This window comes from Thermobia domestica, chromosome 8 (genome assembly GCF_964235325.1).
Source record: "Thermobia domestica chromosome 8, izTheDome1.hap1.1, whole genome shotgun sequence".
Classification (NCBI taxonomy): Eukaryota; Metazoa; Arthropoda; class Insecta; order Zygentoma; family Lepismatidae; genus Thermobia; species Thermobia domestica.
Genome location: NC_137461.1, coordinates 132,041,276 through 132,058,144, shown reverse-complemented (window position 1 = coordinate 132,058,144; position 16,869 = coordinate 132,041,276). Strand labels below are relative to the sequence as shown.

The 16,869-nt window shown below is 35.2% G+C and overlaps 1 protein-coding gene across 1 annotated transcript in view; it reads left to right on the top strand.

The window, feature by feature from the left end:
- The first annotated feature begins 690 nt into the window (after positions 1-690).
- Positions 691-16,869, top strand: part of Mct1 (Monocarboxylate transporter 1) — a 227,302-nt gene continuing 211,123 nt past the window's right edge. The window contains exon 1 of the mRNA XM_081768997.1: positions 691-1,033. The gene's annotated coding sequence lies outside the window, so the exon portion shown is untranslated. The remainder of the gene's footprint in view (positions 1,034-16,869) is intronic.

Sequence of the window (16,869 nt, the reverse complement as noted above, 5' to 3'; positions counted from 1 at the left end):
TCTCACTACTTCACATTCACACATACTAAAAAATGTTACTTAATAATTCAATTATCATTTACTTTGTGTCGCGTTTCGATCCGAAAATGAACCTAGAGATATTTGACTGTAGCTCCGTTTACAGAATTTATTGAAAAGTACCGTCATGCTTATAATTACATTCAATGTTTATATTTACATATTCATTGTCTGAGATTTAAGTCAATTATTACTAAAACCTGATCTGTCGATTTGGAGCATGCGCCTTTATGATGAAACATTTAGTTTACAAATACTGTTATACGAATTTACCAGATTGCACAGCTACAGACCTCTCAAATGATTATTTGTTCTCAATAAAGAAGAGAGCATCAGAGTCCGGAAAGGGAAGAATAATAAAATGCAGAACAACTGAGCAAGTAACGATTTTTAATACGCACGTAAATTCTAGAATTGATTTTTTGTCCACCGAGAAAAATAATTCTTTGTTCATTTGAATTGAGTGAGCTCGCTTGTTGCAGTTGGCGCTGTCAAGTGCTCGCGAGCACTGCAGCTCTCTTGCTCTCTCTTCCATCCCCATACCATGGAACACTGGCGGAGCGAAGCACGAATGAACGACTGACTCCCGCCCGCCCGCTTTCGCTATCTAGCAAAAATCGATGCGCGGGCAGGTAGTCGAGAAACAAACCTTATCCCTAGTTCTAACAGCCAAACCAACAGAGTCATTTGCTGTTTTTCTTGCGAATTACATAATAATTTTTAACATTTTTCACTTAAAACCTCAATATTGTGTATATGTCTATAAACTGTAAGCATGCATTTTGATAGTAGGTTGATTGTGCACTTGGTTATGGCATGTGTATGCATTGGCTAATAGTGTTTATTTTGCGAATCAGCTGCAATATACGAAGGGAGAGTGTCGTGTCGAAACTCTCTCATGGTGTGCGGAATAACGCAAGTGTCCAGGGTTATTGTTGCAGGGTGCGGGAGAAGGTGTTATTATCATTGGGCTCTGATCTTCCAATTGTTAATACTGGTCACACAAATATTACAGGTAAGCTCATCTTTGGAATAATAATAGATTTACTATTGTTTTTATGTCAGTTTATCTCATAATATACCTTAACTTTTGTATGCAAGTGTAATGTTTTATTTTTTCTCTGTACCAACTGACACTAAAGAAATAGAAATTATAACGGAAATAATAGTACTTTGCTGAATCTGATATTCATCCAAATTAATCAGATCAAAATATTATTTTATATCACTTCCAAATAACAATAGGCTAGAGCAAAATTTAGTCCAAAACAATGAAATTATACAATTAAAATTTCATTTAAAAATAATGAGATAATGGATAAGTAATAGAGTGTGTACCCCTGGTACGAAAGATGTCTTGAGTTGATTGATTGAATTTTAGTTTAGCGTCCCTTTCAGCAGCAAGGCTATATGAGATCTGGACCTACTGATTAACGTGGAATCCCAACCACATGAGCTCCCGCCGGGAATCGAACCCGCGTCTCCCACGCCAAATAATGTATATTCAACATTGTGTCTAGTTTTAATAGAATTTCATTCCAAAGTACTATTTTCATGTCACTAATTATTTGACCGTCAATTATTTGCATGAAGACCAAAGGTATAGTGATGAAATTTTCCTTAGAGAGCCAAGATTTTTCAGAGGGGACGGGATTTTAAGATACTAAAATCAAAGACAAAAGTCCTTTTTTTTAGGTTACGAAAACATTATTAATTCACCATACTTACATATTACACACACATACATAGATATTTATTATTATTATTATTATTATTATTATTATTATTATTATTATTATTATTATTATTATTATTATTATTATTATTATTATTATTATTATTATTATTATTATTTGTAAGGTACTATTTATTGAAATATAGGTCTTGACAATAAGAAGTCAGATTTAAAGGTTGTAAAATAATGTACCAATAAACTATTCATAAGAAAACAAATGTTGTTTAAGGAAATTAATATGTCTACCTTTGTGTTTATATGGGTATTATGGGTTAAAAATTTACAAATATAACATAGAAGACAAAACTTAGGCACTATCAGTGGCGTGTTTAGGATTTTGTTTTGAGGGGGCTATGCACAACACGTGAATAAGTACTTATATTTTTCCTTTTGGCTGCCGACAAAATTTAATGATGTGCATGTAATAAATTTATTTCGGGAGAACTTGAGCCCGATAGCCCACCTAATACGCCACCCTGCACTGTTATGCAATTGTACAGTAATAAACTCGCAATGTTCATCCAGTTAGGTAACTGAAAGTAACAAAGTAGATAGTTGATATCAATTCTCTTAATTCATTTACTTTTCGTTTCTTTCGTATTCTATTATAAATATTTCTTCATTTACAGTTAGTAACTAATTAACAAGTATATTATATACATATCAAAGGAGCTCCATTTCGAGGACAGAAAATCGTTTTCCAGAAGCCAAACGTATTTCTTATCTTATTTACCATACTGGGTGAATACCAGTAAACATTATCAGTGAATTATAACTAATCACTGACAAAATTGCTGTCATTCTGTGGTTGTTAACAAACAAGACAGTGTGTTAATACAGGTAATACTAAGATAAACACTCAGTAATCGTTATCATTGTTGATCCCTATACAACTACAGGTATATCCTTTTTATTAGGTAACATTATTATTTAAGATTGATCTACTGGCAATTGTTTGACAACTGTTCATTGTAATTTTATATAAGAATTTTATAATTCCTATAAGTATTTATATTAGCTACAAGTGCGCGTAATTTCCAGGTCTCAATTCAGAACCTGGGTTAAAAAGAAGTAAGTACCCGTCGTTGCTATCTGCTCTTATGTAAGACCGCATAACCAATATGTAATGTGAATTGCATGCAGGCAAGATGTTCTTAGAAACAGCGAAAAATGGGCATACATTTTCGCACACATGTTGACCCCCGCCTGTAAATTCTTCCGAACCGAAAATTGAAGAAACGGATTTGTACTCGATTAGAACTGGTTAAGATCAATCTATGTGTCATCAGACACAAAAAGCTGAGTGACAGACACTCAGAAACACACTCACTCAGATTTATTTTTGTAATATTAAAGATGAATTTTTAATGAAACGTTGTTCTACTGCACGCCACATAAATATGTCAAGTAGATTAAAGGAGATGGATGATTAATAAAAATTAATTACTTTTATCATGTAATTGGCGGAATGAGAATGTAGGAAGAGACGGGAAAATCTCGAGAAAACTCTCTTACATGATGTTGTCCACCACAAACTTGCGCGGCAGGAGATCAAACCATGGACTCTTCACATTATAGATGAGCGCTCTAATAACATCACGTCCAATTCTTAAGAGTCCTTGCAGTTTATATACGTCTATCGAAACAACATCTTTGAGAAAGAATATCACTGACAAGTATGCTTACTTGGCAATATATGATTTAAGTATTTCAAATTGAAGAACCTAATTCCCATAGCTTGGAATTTCTTTCAACGCATCCAACAAAAATTGTATTAAGAGGATTTTTGAATCCTCAGTTTCACCAAGCGAATACGGGGATGGTAACTTTCAATGTAGGTCATGGAAAGCTTCCTTTCCATTATTGTTGTTATTATTGTTAATGATTCTAGTGCAAATAAGCCTTCCAGGCTGCATCTAGAAGTTTGTTTAATAAATAAATAATCTTTCACTGTAATCGGGGAAAATATCTATAAAACTATCATATCGCCTATTGTGTTGTATGGATATAAATGTTGGTCGCTAACTCGTACAGATGAACAGAAGCTGGATATTTTTGAAGGGAAAGTTTTGTGGAAAATACCGTATTTTGGGGAAGAATACGTGAATAAATGGTTGAATGGTAAGCATTTATATAGTACGAAATTTCACAATATCTACAGGTCAACGAGTACCATATACAGATACAGATAGTTCTGATAGGTTAGGTTTAGTGTAGGGTATGCACTAAAAAAATGACTGTGTTAATTAATTAGCATAATGGTTCAATGTTAGTTGTGTTAAATTTTGACACATGTCTGTTGCTGCTTCAACTTCATCGAATTTTGAAGTAACTGGTTTAAACGGTGAAGGAAAAGGTGGTAATATGAAAGGCCTTTTTCTTTTAATCATAGATCAAGTTCTATTAAATTATGGACACGAATTATTAATGAAAATTAAAGTACTGACCTCTCAATTTTACTGACCCAAATATTCATTAAGGGTAATCGCAGCAAGGGAAGGGAAAATGTAAAATATTAAACATATTTCAAAATGGAAACTCAAAAAAGATGAGTGATAATTTGGGAAAAGGGAAAGTCAGTATCTAAACATAAACAAAATTTAAATATAACGTAAAAAAGCAGGTGCCCAACTATATGTTAATTTGAAAATACTATGGTATGTGCGTATGTAATGCTTGCGCCAATTTTCATTGCAACACCTACAATAGGTATGAGAGAAAAATATTTCTTGATCCTGTTCGACAATACCAAATTTTATATGTAATATAAGTAGGGAAAAATAAAGTATAAAATAAAAGTTTCCAAACTACTATCCTTCCAACTATCATAGTTCACATCTTAGAATGAAACAAGCTTTCAAATGGTAGTACTATGCGCATGTAATCATAAGGTATGAAAAATTGAAAATATGTGATAAATAGGGACATTTCCCCTTTAAAAAAAAAAAAAAAAAAACTTTGAAAATTTGGCGCTCTCTGGAGCGGAAAGAGAAGAGAGGGGTGTTGAAACCGCTTATAGTTCATTCATATGATCATGAACTGTGAACTTAAAGCACCAACAAACAATATTAATAAGACTGGTTTTTCTTCCACTGTTGCTAAGTGAAAAAGGAAATCTTTCTGTGCTCCAATAATAAGTATGGCTTCGTTTTAAGGCCAAGGTTGAAGTGACGTAACCACCAATATCTTCGAAAATGTATTGCGTTATAACGTTTTTTAAAAGTATTAAATCTACGAATACTTCTTGTTTTATTTTAGACTTAGTTTTATGTCAAATATAAAATGAGAACTCCCTCGTGACTAAACGATTTTCGTACGTGCCTTTTGGACGTGGGTGACCCGGGTTCGACTCCTGGGGGGAGCTCATGTGGTTCGGATCCTACGTTGAGCGGTAGGTCCACGTCTCATATAGCTTCGCTGTTGATAGGGATGTTAAATTCACATCAAACAAAATTAGAATTAAAATAGGACAGACTGCGCTGTAGGTTAGTTCGCGCAGAGTCAGATGGGAGGGAGGAAAAGAGGGTGGTGAGTTGTAACGAACGAAGAATTGTCAACTATCCCTTTCGGGTACCTGGATTTTGGGGATATTTTTTAGACTTTTAGTCAAGCAGCTACTGCATCGTCACTATTTATCCTAGGATCATGGTTCATACCTCATTCTCTTCAGAATGGAGCTGGCTTTCAAATGGTAACACTTGCATGCCCATACCATATACCAGGAGAGGAAAAAGTTATGCCAAAGGGAAAATTTCGGGGGGAAATTTTTTCACACTTTGGGCCCCTCTGGAACGGCCCTGTGTGAACGTAGAGATCTCAAAAAAATCTGATAAATAGTACTTCGTAGACTGAATGTGTATGCCAAATTTCAAGTTTCTATCTTGAATACTAATTGCGGGGGAAATTTTATCAAGAATCTCCACAATGCCCCAAATTACCGTAAAAGACCATGATCTCAGGTAAAAAATTTCCTGAGACATCTCTGTTTACCCTAGGACTATAATCCGCCAATCATTCTCTTCAAAATAGAACTGCCTTTCAGGCGGTACCATTCACATGTATCTAAGGCGGGAAAATCCCGAAGAAAGGGATTTTTTGGTAAAAATATCCCTTTTACAACTTTTTGCCCCTCTGGATCCCCCCTGTTTTAACGCAGAAATCTAAAAAAATCTGGTAAATACTACTCGGTGGACTGAATGTTTGTGCAAAATTTCAATCTTCTACGTGCAAAAATAAGCCCGCCAAAAAATAATGAACATAGGCTTAATAAAATGAAATGACGTCATGACGTAATGACGTTATGACGTCATCACCTCCTATGTCTCGACACAGGAAGGTGTGAAACCATACGTAACGTCTTCTACAATGCCTCTGGACTTGAAAAACAAAATTAAAAAAACGGACGAAAAAGCTCAAATAGGAGAGTTATAACGCATGTACCATGAAACACCCGTATTATATATACAAATTGTACCATGAGTTCCCCAAAGGGCTATGCAGAGTCGTCAGTTGAATTCACGTATGAACAGAAGCTGTTCTCTAAGATATACATGGGTATATGTTTCACATCTTGAGTGAATAAATTCATAGGAATCCCAAGTGTTTGGTATATATTCATACGAAAATTGTGATGTCAAATAATCAAAAAGTGATGAGTATTTGAGTTCGTTCATTATCGAAACTAGCGTTGCACATAGAATACCGCCAGTCTAAACATTCCAACCGTATGCGAACGTATGTTAAAGACAGTAATGATAAAATATACAATAACCCACGATTGTTTTCTGTGCGTACATCAGGTCCATAGTAAGGGGATGGCCAGTGATGCTGTAGGGTTTGGTAAGACGGCCATCACAAAGAGAACAGTCACGTTTAACAATTCCGGTTCTAGTATTGTGCACAAGGTACCCAACTATACACTGCGTTATTCTTAACAATATTGCTTCGAAAGTGGCCATTTGTGCAAATTTGTTAAATTGTGCGCCAGCTATCCTTACTTTGGAAGTTGATAATCGCCCAACGAATAACAGGAGCCACCCTAGCGTTGTGCTATATACATATCTAAAAGTGAACAGTATCGAATTTCTAAAAGTATAGAATATGGAAATATCAAAATACTTAAAAATATCGAGAATTGAATACCAGAGCATCACAATAGCAAAAAATATTAAAATATCGGATATCGGAATATCGCAATATAGAACAAATGTTTATGTATCGAACAGTAATATTGCCCATATTAAATTTGAAAATATCTTTCTATCGATCGATACAGCGAAATATCGCATACATTAGTGCATTAACTAAGTTGTACCTGGCAAAGCTAGAAAACAAGAAAGTGGCAACGGAGTACAAGGAATAAGAATTATCAGCTGTCAGAGTAAAAGCTAATTTAGTATAGAATGATCTACTAAACTGAGGGGGCATCACAAGAAAGGCTGAAACGTTTTAGAACTACAAAGTCATCTTGTTGTCTTGTAGAGTCCCTGTCCTTTACTTATTGCTGAATGTTTAGGAACTTTACAAAAGTGAAACTTTTAAAATCTTTCAACTAACTGACCAAGTGTCCATATCTTGTTCTCCTTGACAGTGTACGTACTAATATGCTCTGATGGAAGGTCGGATGGTAACACGTTGTTTTGATCCCATATTCTACGAACATCATAAATACGTCATAATTCATGGAATAATAAAGATAACAGCCAAGGCCGTATTAGCAAGGATAATTTTAAATGGCAATAAGAATCTTTACAGATTTCGAACACAGGTTTCGCTGGCAAAAATCAGTAAACAGCTAATGAATCAGTAAACACATACCTATATGTAAAGGCTAACTAACCGTCAGAGCTGTTGCTAAGTCGCTTATGAAAAATAAAAAGGCTTACCGATGGCTGATTGTGTAATCTAATGGTTTTATGAATGGATAACAGAATACTTTGTTTGCTCTAACGTAACAAAATCAATATTTTATGAACAAATTTGAGACTTTTATGATCTTTTATGGACAGTACAATAAATCTTTGTCAAGCTGAGTATTGCCAGACAAGACGCCAGTGATCTTCCTTATGTATTAATGCTGCTGCATTCATAAGTGATTTGGCGCCTACCTAGATCTGTGAGCAACACTTATATACACTGATATGTATTCTGCATATAAAGCTAGAATGCACATTCTTGTTTCAAAAACTGGACACCTACTTATATATGTTTCCAAGGTTTTGTAATCCCAACCGTCGATGCTTGAGGTTTTTATCTGATTAGACTTGAAACGAAAATTTAACAAAGATAAAAGGCAAATAAATTAAGTTTCACATTTGAAACTATGACAGTGTTATAAACTGTAGGTTCAATATTGTAGCCAGAAGGAATCCATTTGTGTCTTCCACTTTTAGTAGGCGGAAGAAAATGGCAAATACATTTAGGGTGTTGAATCTATGTCTTTTCCCGCTATCTTTTACCATTTTTCTCTGTTGCAATTAACATTGAAACCGTAAGTGGTAGGTTTATACCACTTCCGGTTGAAATCGAGAAATAAGTACAGAGATTAAGTCTATTTTTTGAGACACTGAATCCACTAAAAAAAGAAAAAAACTTTCTCGCTATCTCTTACAGATTTTTGCTCTGATATCTGTCGACAGATGGACAGATGGACAGATGGGCAAAGCTGTTCTACATTAGCTACGCATAGTATTGTTTTGAGGTCTAACTATTGAGTCTAACTAACTGAGGGACAAGATCAAATATAGAACCTAATCCTTGAATTCTGAATCCATACATTAAAAAAAAAGCCATTAATCGCTATCCTTTATTATTTTTATCTCAAGGATATAAACATTAAAACAGGAAGAAGTAGATTTCTACCAGAGAGATGTGGATTTTATTAGAGAGATGCAGACGCTGAATTGATACCAAGAAACTGCTTGTCTCTATTGTATTTGTTCTATAGTGATCAACATTGAAATGGGAAATGGTTAGTTTCTACCATTTTCGGTTTGAATAAATTGTTAACGGATAAGATGGAACCGACTCTTGAGACGCTAATCAATTCCAGAAAAACGCTTCTTCATATATCTCTTACCCTCTTTGCTCTGATATCTGAAGACAGATAAATTGACATATCCGTTGTATAAGACTTGCGATGAGCTTCTTACGCATAGCATAGTTTGGAAGTCTAAAATGAGTATTTGTTTGGTACAAATCCCTCTATAGCCCTTCTCACTGATCTGTCGGTGGAAATAGTCTCATATTCTCAACTTTTTAATTTGTTCTTCCATACAACCTTCTATTCAGTATCCGAAGTTTTTTTTCTTTGCATGCAATATGAGACTAGTAGTTCTTTTATCTTCACATGTCTCTGGATTTGATTTCTTATCCATCGGTATCATATTCGTCTTCAGGAAGTCTTTTAGCTATTTTCCTGTTTCATATCTTTCATTACAGAGTTAGAACAATTCTTTTTTGCCCTTGTCTCCCATATTCTTAATGAATTCGATTGGTATATTATCTATAAAACGTGAAACACTTACATCGGAGAAATGTTGCCTCCCCCGGAACAAAATTTGAAATGAAACTTAGGCTGATACCCCTTAGAGACTGGGCTATTTCTGAAAACTCAGTAAAAGTGTTTTCAGAAATAAGAATTTGAAAACGACACAGACTTTTCTCACAACCAAAATATTGGGGGTTCGGAGATGTCTGAACCATCAAATTCCGGCGTCAGTGAACTATGGTACTGTTCCTGATAGTAATAGTAGGGGATGCTTTGTCTATTTTTCGACTTATTTCCTATTTATCCAAAGAATTCAAATGTAATTCAACCAGCCTAGAAACTGTATCTCATAAAGGCAACAACATCAGAGAACAGAATGTCGCAAATAGATTTTTAAAAAATCCTTAATGCTAGCCTTTGACTCACGAACTGAAACTTTCAAATATCACGCAACGAGTAATAGCGATCGATGGCTCAGAGGAAGGGTTGACAAACGAAGGGGAAAACTTAAACAAGTGATACGAAAAAAAAAGAAACTCTGCTCAGCCGTATTTTTCGAACATATTTTATAAGTCAAAATAACTGCATTTTGTTAACTGCTATTATAAAGCAGCCTTCCCAAAACAACATTGGTGCTACTCTCGTGGGAAGAATTACCTAAATCGGGGAAGAACTGAAGACTAGCATTATCTTCAAAAGAAAAAAAGAAACGTTCGATAATATTTTTAATTACAGTTGAAGATGTGTATTCTTGTTCGTAAAATGTAACGTTATTCTGCTAAAAATCGAATATAGTATGAAAATCGGAAACCTAATAGATTGATCTGTCTAAGTAGATTCTAACCCCGAAACTTTCGTATAAATCTCAAATTAGTTTTGATTTTGTACGATCTCATAACTCAGCTCGCTATGTTCACTTGATCAAGCTATCTTGGTACTGCAGTCACTACTACCACAAATATAACTGCGTCTACAGAAAACCGAAGCCGAAAGCATGCATAAGTAGAGAGATTAATCGTGGAGACTTTTGAAGGCCCACTACTTTTTCGGAATTTATTAGAATATATATATATATATATATATATATATATATATATATATATATATATATATATATATACAAGGGCGGATCCAAGGGGGGGGGCTAAGGGGCTATAGCCCCCCCCCTTGACGCTCAGGTTTACACTGGATAAAATGGGCTTCAATTCTGCTTTACACTGGATAAAACGGCAAATTATGGTTTAGCCCCTCCCTTGATCATATCCTGGATCCGCCACTGTATATATATATATATCTTCTTCTGCTTCATTGACAGTTCACACGTGATTCTTACCCTAATGTCCTTTCTACAGTTGTACTGCTTATAAGAAAAGTTCATTTACGTTATAATTCTACTATAATTTATGTTTCTTTCTAAATAACACTGGCTTACAGTGGTTTTGGTGCCGGGTGTTTCTTAGCTGATTTGAAGTAGAATTGGGACGCTGAATCCAAATATGGCGTTAGTTTTCCCCTAACAGCTTTAGTTTTTGAGATATAGGAATTGCAAGACTGACCTGCTACAACGTTGAAAATTGCATAGGTGCTGTTTTACTGTAAGTGAAAAGAAAACTATGACATTTAAATCTGTTATTTGGAACACTTTGAAAATAATGAAAACCATATAAACACAAACATCAAGTACATAATAACTCTGTAACTACATTTCATAATAGTTTTTATGAATAAAAAATCAAATAATTTGTTCAAAACGATCTATTCAACACTTCGGAAGCTTCGTTTTCGTGACATCCTTGAATGTTTCTTTGCACAGTCTCTTTTTAGGTTCCAGCAGTAATCTGCCATCATATGGGCATCCCATCTTCCTTGGTAGCGGTCCTCCATTGTTTCAATATCTTGGTGAAATCTTTCACCTTGTTCTTCACTCAGACTGCCTACGTTGTCTGGGAAACGGTCCAAATGGCTGTGCAGGTAATGAATTTTGATACTCATATTACATCCAAGTTTTTGGAATGCATTAAGCATCTGGTTCACTAGCTCAACATAGTTATCAGCTTTATTATTGCCAAGGAAATTCTTGATAACTTCTACAAATGAGGTCCAAGCTCTACGTTCAGTCTCATTCATGGACTCCACGAAAGCCGGATCTTTCATGAGTTGTCTTATTTGGGGACCATCAAATATTCCAGCTTTTAATTTTTCTGTGCTGATCTGAGGTAGCTTGTTTCCCATGTAAGCAAAGCACGGCCCGTCCTTATTTAGCGCCTTTACAAACTGCTTCATCAAACCGAGCTTGAGATGTAGAGGTGGCAAAATGATTTTGTCACACTCAACAATAGGCATGTTAATAATATTTTTCTTACCAACAACCATGTCGTCTCTCTGCGGCCACTCTTTTTTTGACCAATGGTTTGCTTTGTCTCTGCTATCCCACAGACATAGAAAACAAGGATATTTTGTGTAGCCACTTTGCTGTCCAAGAAGAAAGTTCACCATCTTTAAATCACCCACTGATGGTCCTGATATTTAATTTTTTCCATAACCAAAGCAATTGCTTCATATTCTTCTTTCAGTCGTGTTGAATGAGCGATTGGAATTGAGCCATATTTATTGCCATTGTGTAGAAGGACGCATTTTAAACTTCGCTTGGAGCTATCAATAAACAGGCGCCAATCATCTGGATTGTATTCTGGAAGACCCATGTGTTCTAGGAGACCTCTAACATCGTGACAGAATACGAGATTTGTGTCTTCAGTGAAAAATGGTAAAAACTCCTTTTCCCTTGTTCGGTAGAATGTGATTTTAGTTCCTTGTTCTAGTACGTTTTTCTCCTTCAATCTGGAAGCAAGTAATTCAGACGATTCTTTTGAAAGATTAAGGTCCCTAACTAGATCATTTAGCTCATCTTGATTAAACTGTTGAGGAATTGTTGACATTCCCTCATAATCACTGTCACTTCCATCATCCATGTCACAAGAATGTTCACTACGTTCGTTTTCAGTCTCACAAAGCTCTGGCAAGTGGTGAAACGTTGGGATTGGTATTTCATCGGAATGAACAACTGGACGTCTTGCTGAAGGCAGATCAGGATATGTCCACTTGTTCCGGTTATTTCTATTCATACCCGTAACATTTACCAGGCAGAAATAACAGTCATCAACATGGTTTGTGGGTTCCCTCCAAACCATTGGAACACCAAACTTAAGACTTTTTCTTTTTCCAGTTGTCCACTGTCGCAAGTGTTCAGTACACATTTTACACACAATATGTGGAGCCCACGTTTTATCTTGGTCCCCTAGGCGTACACCAAAATATGCATGATATGCTTTTTTTACAAAGTCACTGATATGTTTTCTATTGTCTTTAAATGTGTACTCACCACATATGTAGCAAAACACATCAGGATGGTTAACACAACTTCTTCGACTTGAACTCATTTTATGTTCAGGCCACTAACACGGATGTTAAATATAAAGCCTTAGTATACGCGATACAAGTTATGATTTCAGAACAAAACTCACATGTTCCAACATGTCACTCCACCTGCAAGACAACAACTACGATCCACTAGCCAAGTAGAATACCAATGCAATCTAGTGGACGTTCCTGGAACTACTATATGACTAGTTTCCGTTTCGTACCGACAGATAGCAGCACTAATGAGAAAAGAGCGCCGTTCTTCCAAATAGAAATCTCTATAGAGCACAGTAGGATTTATTTGAGTTGCAGAGTTTATAAGATCATATTCAAACTTGTTATTACGAGAATATTTGTATTTCTTTTGCTTATTTTGTATACTATTGCAAGAAGCATGCAGAAATAGTGGTTACATCATTTATAATTTACATATTTATTTTGGATTGTAATATTTCTTCCACATACATTGTAACGTAAATAACACTACTGGTACAGTAGCCTGTATCTACCAAAGTAGAGCTGATAGAAAAAAACTGCTTACATTATTGTATTCAGCGCCCCACACATAGTTAAAATCAGCTCTAAAATTTTAGGCACCAAGAATTTTTTTTTTCTGTAGGCCTGTGTAATTGTAAGTTTTATATACGTAACGTGTCTAGTTAGAAGTTTCTGCTTAGCTTCTGACGAATAGTACACATTAACATTAAGGGCTTATTGAACTGCCACACACTATTCAGGCGTTTTCTTCGTAATCTATGTATATTATCAAATTAAAAATGACAATCTTTGCTGACTCTTAATCTTTTGAACCACCTGAACCGATATCTTGATCATTTTTTTTTTTTATGTAGATTCGGTTCTGGCCTGGGAGTGTTTTCAGCTATTCACTTTAACAGTAGAACTTAGGGTCGGGGAAAAGGGAGGAGATAGAAAAACAAATAAATTTTAACAACTATTTAACCACCAGACTGATCTCTATCAAATTTTCAACGTAGATGAGATTAGGGTCACTGGAAATATACAGTAGCTGTCCCGTATGTTCCCCATACGGGATTGGAAACTTTTTTTTATAATTTCACCTCGACGGTAGAACCTAGGGGAGGAGATGGGAGAGATATATATTAATAACTCTTGAAACACTCAATCGATCTCGATTAAATTTACAACATAGATGATATTCGTGCCTGGGATGATTTTTGTTATTTCACTTTCACGGTGCAACTTAGAGGAGGGGGAGGAGGAGATATATGTAAATAAATAAAAATGAAAATGCCTCTTTGTGACTTCATAACTGTTGAACCACCCTACCGATCACGATCAAATTTCCATCATAGATTAGGTTCAGACTTGAGATGGTTTTGTCATATCACTTGGACGGTGCAACTTAGGGGAAGAGGAGAGGGAGGAACATTTATACATGATCGAAAATGACAGATATTAGTGTCGAATCTATAGTTCTCGTAGTCTCTGAGATGCACAGTGACACTTACGATGCCGTCCCTCGCAACATGGGGGAGGGATATATATATATATGATTGAAATTACGAATATCAGTGTCGAATCCATAACTTTTGGGGTCGCTGTGAGGAACAGTGACATTTACGATGCCGTTTAAATCTAAATTCAGCCACGCCACTTGGGAGAGAGGAGGGAAGAGAAATACAAAAATCATCGAAAATGACCGATGTCAGAGAGCGCTTTAGTAATAGTAAAAATTGACTGATTAACGGAACATATTACTATTTTTTTCTTAATATAACCCAGTGAAGCGGGTAATGATGCTAGTACAGTGTATAATTCAATCGAAAGGAGATTTCTGTTAGTATCAATGTACCCCGTCCTTCATAATACAAATTTCTTTTCAAGCAATCTTATAGACACTTTTCCTTCTTCTATTAATTGTCCCTAATGTTGTTATTTTCTCTCCTACCATTCCCAATATTTTCTCATTGGCTATTTAATCTACGTAGTATTAATTAGAGAGAAGTAAAATCTCCTCTTTTTTTTTTTTTTTTTTTATCTAGTCCTAAAAGCTTGGATGGAGTGGGGTCTCATCTGTAATATTAATTCTTGTGTAAGGCTTTGATCTCTGGTTCAAACGTGTCTATCATGCCTGCTGTATCTTTCTTTTATTCTCCTCTCTCTTTCAGATGGAACGTGAGTGAATATAGCTAATGAAGGTTAAGAACTCTGATTTACCATGGGCTGCAAACACTTTGTATTATATAAGATATCTTAGGTCTATTAAGTTTGTTTGTTTTTAATGTCCTAATAGTATGATGTAAACAATAGATCTACCAATATTGCATCCCCATGTTTGGAAATCTACTGTAGTTTCATAAATGTAGAACAAGGCTCAATTTGTTAAATTAATCATATTGATAATATTAATTTATCTTATCCGTATCCTATTTATGAGACATGTATGTTGTTATATTACCTCAGATTTATTCTGTTTATGGAGTAGATATTTATAACACGATATTCCCTTAAATACAAGCCCCTCCCCCCTCTATTTCCAATATTTTTGCCTAAAATTCTTGAGGGTCTCTCATAATAGTATAGTAGCCATATAATCTTGTTTTTTTTTTTTTAACGCTGTTTTATTGTTGCTGTTTCTAGCTTTATGTTTACGAAAATTAGTTTTCGGCTAGCTGGACACTCCATCCCCAGATCCCCCCATTTTCCCGACCCTGGCCCGGCACTTCTCATTTTCCTAACATATCTCTAGTCTTAACGGATTTCGAGATTTTGCTATCTTATTATAGCAGTTGCAACTACCTCGCTTTTTTCTCCATCTTTCTTCTTCCTTTTTGAGGAAAACTATCAAAAAACGCTGAAACACGAATCCCTCGAGAGGGGTTTCGAGATATGTCATGTTATTTTAACCATTACAACCCCCCACTGTTTTTTCTTCAGGCATTTTATTCCCTTCTGAGGGAAACATCAAAAAATGCTGAGACACGCCTTTAATTATTTTAAATAAAAAGCCTCAACACCAAATTTCATGTCCCCTAATTTTAATGAATTTCGAGATATGGCCATTTCATTTTAACAATTGCAACCTTCACTTCTTTTGTTTATCCGCCGTTTTCTTTCCTCCTAGCTGAAGTATCACAAAATACTGAAAATATATTTAGATATTTTAAATGAAAAATCTAAATACCAAATTTTGTGTCTCTACCCTTAACGAATTTTGAGATATAGCCATCCAATTACAACAATTGTAATCCAACACTTTTTCTTACCGCCTTATTTAGTTTCTTTCTAAAGCAAATATTTTTAAAAAAAATGGTTAAACACATGCCTAATTATTTTACATGAGAAGTCCAATTACCGAATTTCGTGTGTCTAATCTTAAAAGATTCTGAGCTATGGACATATTATTATAATATTTGTAATTCCCATACCATTTTCTTCTCACCTCATTTTTTTCACTTCTAAGGCAAACATCAAGAAAAAAGCTGAAAGAAGGGTCAAATGTTTTAAATTTAAACTCCATGTAACAAATTCTATGTCTCTAACATTCAAAGATTCCGAGATGTGCTTATAATATATAGAGGGATTTAAACAATAATTTGAGTATGTCGACAACGAGTTCTGAATCTTACCGCAACACCATTGTCAATTACAAAATAGCTATTACAATGTTTATTTTTTCTGCGTCAAAATACTGCAAGAATAGAGAATGAGAACATATTGAAAATGCTGATAATGTAAAATTCTGATTTTTCAGTTCATAACACTGCTTGTGAAATGGATAGAGGTACTACCATACTCTCTCTCTCTCTCTCTCTCTCTCTGGGGCCTTACTGGGTTGCTTATATCCGCATATTAAATTGATTCTTAAAATATACATTAAATTTTTAGCGGAGTGCTTATATGCGAGTAAATACGGTATCAATTAGTCTTAACCTTCCGACGGACACGCTGCCGAATTCCATGCGACATTGTTTTTTATTATTTTTTTTTTTCAGTTTGCAAAAAGACTTTTGATGGAGCCTTCTATTAGTTTCAGAGTTATTAGTTCGCTATATTCTCACCTCCCACTCACTGGTCGCTGTCATTTGAGCAGCAGTTGTCACCAGGCTCGCAACCAGAGGGGGGCTAGGGGGAAGCTGGCCCCCTAAACTTTCCGTGGCCCCCCAGACCTTAACACAAAATGCTATTATTAATACAAAAAACACAATTTAGCTATTTGTAAGAAAAT